Source organism: Triticum dicoccoides, chromosome 2A (genome assembly GCF_002162155.2).
Source record: "Triticum dicoccoides isolate Atlit2015 ecotype Zavitan chromosome 2A, WEW_v2.0, whole genome shotgun sequence".
NCBI classification, from domain to species: Eukaryota; Viridiplantae; Streptophyta; class Magnoliopsida; order Poales; family Poaceae; genus Triticum; species Triticum dicoccoides.
The window spans coordinates 18867815-18873036 of NC_041382.1; positions in this window are offsets into that span (position 1 = coordinate 18867815).

The window sequence follows — 5222 nt, forward strand, 5'->3', positions numbered from 1 at the left end:
TCTATATTTCCCTTTAGTGAGATGATGCCTCGTGGACCGGGCATCTTGAGCATAAGAGATGCATAATGCGATATTGCGTTAAAGCGGGCGAAAGCCTCGCGTCCCAGTAGTGCTTGATAGCTACTTGAAATGGGGCGATGTGGAAGGTTAGGTTTTCACGGCGGAAGTTGTCGGGGGAGCCGAACATAACTTCTAGCCGGATAGAACCCATGCAATGGGTATCCGGGCCTGGCGTTACTCCTTGAAAGGAAGTATTGCTATGGCGAATTTTTGTTGGGTCTATCCCCATGTTGCGGACTGTGTCCTGATATAACAGGTTTAGACCACTGCCATCGTCCATCAGGACATGTGTAAATTGGAGTCCGTCAATTATCGGATCTAATACCAAGGCAGTCCATCCTGCGTTCCGGATACTTCTAGAGTAATCCTGATGGTCGAAGGTGATCGATTTTAACAACCAGTGGCGAGACTCATTTGGGATAGGCCGTATGGCGCGTATGATTTTCCCTTTTGTCATGTTAAGTTAGTTTACTATTTTGACTTCTTGTGGGAAATTCTTTTGTTTCCCGGTGCTCTGCTTGTGGGGTTCGTCATAATTCCTCGCTTGGTGTGTCGATCCCCTTGTGTTCGGCGTTGAGTTTGCCGGATTGCTTGAAGACCCAACAGTCTCTGTGGGTATGATTTGCAGGCCTCCCGGGGGTACTGTGGATTTGACATATCTTGTCCAAAATTTTGTTTAGGTTAGATAGCTCGTCCCTGTTATCCTTGAGGGGCAGCTTTTTCTGATTCTGCCGCGAGCTTTTGAATCTGGCATTGACTGCCGTGCTCTTTGGGTTGTGTCCCTTATTCCGGCGTTGGTCCTTGCTGCGTCGTGGTTTCCCATTTCCATCCCTGACTTCGGATGTACTTGGGTTGCTGGTGCTGCATCTTGCCAACCAGCTGTCCTCTCCCGCGCAAAAGCGGGTCATGAGGCTTGTTAATGCGACCATTGTTCTTGGCTTTTCTTGGCCGAGGTGTCTGGTGAGCCATTCATCTCGAACGCTATGTTTGAAAGATGCTAAGGCTTTGGCGTCCGGACAGTCGACTATCTGGTTCTTTTTAGTAAGAAATCTGTTCCAGAATTTCCGGGCTGACTCTCCGGGCTGTTGATTGATATGACTTAAATCGTGTGCATCCGGAGGGCGGACATAGGTCCCTTGAAAATTTGCCCGAAAAGCATCCTCGAGCTCTTCCCAACTTCCAATGGTGTTTTCGGGAAGGCCTTTAAGCCAATGCCGGGCTGGCCCTTTGAGCTTGAGGGGTAAGTATTTTATGGCGTGGAGATCATCTCCTCTAGTCATGTGTATGTGGAGGATATAATCCTCAATCTAGACTCCAGGGTCTGTTGTTCCGTCATACGCCTCTATGTTTGCGGGCTTGAATCCCGCTGGAAATTCATGGTCTAGCACCTCATCGGTGAAACATAGGGGGTGTGCGGCACCCCTATATTTGGGTGTGCCGTGATGTTGGATACTTGTTGCGTTGCATTGCTTACTAGAGCTTGCTTTCTTGGCCCGTAGATAGATCTAGCTGGGCCATCTTTTTGGTGCGAGTCCTTCTGTGGGTCGCGTGTCGGCTTGTGTGCGGCGCCATTTGCCGCTCTATGTTGGCCATGGGGTCGTCTATCCGACCGGGTGGCTTCCTTATTTTTTGATTGCGGGGGCTCTAAGGCCTCCTCATCAAATTCGGGCAGTAGTTTTCGCTTTGGGTAGCTCTTTGTGTGGCGACTGCCGCCGTATTTGTCTACGATGTTAAGTACTTTGCTCCATCTGATTCGGAGTGCGTCTTCCGCTGTTTTGAGCTTCCGCTGCTGCTTTTTCAGGCTACGTGCAGTGGCGATGAGCCTTTTGTGGAGGTTCTTCTGCTCCAGCAACTTGTCCGGCGTGAGATCATCGGGACTGTTATCTTCGCCAGGGACGGATTGTTCGGTTTGTTTGTCCAAGTTGCCCTGTTCGGGCGGTTGCTCGAAGGCATGTTCACCGTCCGCCGACTCGCCCTGCTCTGTGGCTGGGTCTGTATGGCCGCTGTCTCTGTCGAGGCGGGGCTTGGACGGCGCTTACGTCGCCGCTTTGACTGCTCTTCGAGGGAACGATCCCTCGTTGCGCCCCTGTGTTCCTTGTCGTCGCTTCCTTTAGGTGTGTCCACCATGTATACATCATGAGATGGGGTGGCTGTCCAGTGCCCTATAGGTGCTGGTTCATGTTCATCTCCTACATCGTCGTCCATACCGTCGATGTCTTTAGAGTCAAAGTCGAGCACGTCGTTTGAATTATCGACAGTGGCTACGAAGTGGGTGGTGGGTGGGCATCGAATTTCTTCGTCGCCCGCATCCCAATATTGTCGGTCATAGTCCGGCTAGGACTCTCTCCTGACAAAGAGAGAGACCTGAGTGAATTCAGAATGTCGCCGAAGAGCGAGTGCTGGAAGATATCCGCGTCTATGAATTCCATGATCGGCGCCCAATCGGATTCGATTGGCAAGGGCGCGGAGGGTTCGGAGTCCGGAGAGGAGTCCGGCACCCTGGAGTCACGGGTTTCGCAGGGGATGAGGCCGGTGTTCGGCTCGATCGCCGTTGAGACTGTAGCCCCCGGGACGGGGTCCATCCACCCGTCCTCGATCGGCGCAGTCGGCTCCGCGCTAAGGGTCAGAGCGGATGCGGGTGCGGCCTCCAGGGCACTGTCCGACGGCAGAGCTAAATCATGCCCATCGTGATAGTGCGGCACGCATGGCTGTGGCTCGAATCCGTTGAAGATCAAGTCTCCGCGGATGTCTGCCGCGTAGTTCAAGCTTCCAAATCTGACCTGATGGCCAGGGGCGTAGCTTTCAATCTGCTCCAGATGGCCAAGCGAATTGGCCCGCAGTGCAAAGCCGCCGAATACGAAGATTTGTCCGGGGAGAAAGTCTCACCCTGGACCGCATCGCCGTTGATGATCGAAGGAGCCATCGGGCCTAAAGATGACGACATAGAGGAACTCTCAATGAAAGCACTAATGTCGGTGTCAAAACCGGCGGATCTCGGGTAGGGGGTCCCGAACTGTGCGTCTAGGCGGATGGTAACAAGAGACAAGGGACACGATGTCTTTACCCAGGTTCGGGCCCTCTCGATGGAGGTAATACCCTACTCCTGCTTGATTAATATTGATGATATGGGTAGTACGAGAGTAGATCTACCACGAGATCAGAGAGGCTAAACCCTAGAAGCTAGCCTATGGTATGATTGTTCTTCGTCCTACGGACTAAAACCCTCCGGTTTATATAGACATTGGAGAGGGCTAGGGTTACACAGAGTCGGTTACAATAGTAGGAGATCTACATATCCGTATTGCCAAGCTTGCCTTCCACGCCAAGGAAAGTCCCATCCAGACACGGGACGAAGTCTTCAATCTTGTATCTTCATAGTCCAGGAGTCCGGCCAAAGGTCATAGTCCGGCTACCCGGACAGCCCCTAATCCAGGACTCCCTCACTCGCGCTCATCGCCTCCATGGGTCTAGCGTAGCTTCTAGTCAACTGATCTTGTGATTCGAGTGATCACTCAACCCTTGGTTAGCGTGCGTAGGTGCGTAGGATTTCGTACTACTCCTCGGCCCTCTACTGCACATGCCTTTGGCTGTAGATAGGTGGGCCAGCCACCCCCTGGGGCCACGTGTCATTCACCCAAAGGCAGTTGCCGTAAGTCAATGAAGCTGCGACCCCCTCCGTGCCGATGCAGTATAGTCATCTCACCGGACCTCTAGTTGGGGCCAAACGAGAGAAGTTTGATGTTTACTGGTTTATTAGTCCCCTTTGCATTTTGCGCCAAGTTTTGACCTTTGATTTAACTAATAAAATGTTAATGCATGTAAACAAAAATGTTGTGTAAGTCACCTTACGAAAACCAAATAATCCCAAAATACTTAGGCACGATGCATTAATTCCCTCCTTGTTTCTTATTTCATGACATATCAACCAATGAGAGATGTGGGCCGTGCATGCTTTCAATGACTTGAGACTAGTACCAAACATGACATGCAGTGTTTAGTTCATTGCATGTAATCCTATTAGTACTCTAGTTAGCAAAAAAACATTAAGTTCTCTCACCGATAGGAATAAAACACCATGTATTTATTTACAGAGGGAGTAGTACATTTTTGGTGACATGCATTACTAGATATTGCTAGTCAAATACTAAAATCCAGATGGACGTGGTAGTACTCCTAAATCCAGACGGTGGTGCTACTAGTACTAGTAGTAGTACTACCAATGTAGTAGTAGGAGTACTAGCACTATACTACCCGTTGGTCAAATTATTACGTTCTGCTCCTCACAGTGAAGTGACAAGACCCTGCGCCGGAGATGACACCTGAGTATAGGCACCGTGTTCGGCATACCATAGTCAGCCTCACCGTCTGCAGTCACTATCATCATGGCTGTAGAGCTAGCTTGCTTACAACTAGCCCTGTTCGACATAATTTCCCGTGCGTAGATGCCCGTGCATTGCACGGAACACCAAGATTGGGGGTGGACGGCTCCGGCAGCGGCCATCGCGCCAGATATTTCCACGGCCTTCTACTCCTAGATGTGGTGGGGAGGAGATGAGGCTGATTGTGAGAGACAAGGAGTTGTTTGTAAATAGGGAACAAGTGCGGGTATCTTTTTGCAAAAATGGAGAAGCTTGGTTTGTATGCGTCAGATCTAGATCCGACGGCTATTAGTGAAAGATGGGAGGCACAACATCATGACCAACTCAGGACCTATTTGATTCGCAGGATTTTGAAAGCACAGGAATATGACACGGCAATATTACAAGTTTCAAACTGATATTACAAATGTTAGGAGTAATGCTGCACCTACGAAGAGGGAATTACTAGGAAGTTTATGTAAGAACTTTCATTACTTTAGGTGGATGCAGCATTATCGTACAAACTAAAATCCACCGCCCTGACAAGTCACTAATGGGCAAATAAGTTTTCGAGTCTCTGGCCACTTGATGTTTCAAAAACAAATTCAGCTTCTGCGGTGACTTTGTCATTTAGGCTTAGACGCTTGTGGTGATCAACACGCCATTCATTGTTGCACCAGAGAACGCCAAACCTCATTACCTTGAGCACACTTGCCTCCAGAACAAAGAACCTGGCCAATTTAATCTCAGATGTGCTGCCTCGGTAGTCGATCAAATCAATTTCTATAAGATGAAGATCAAGGC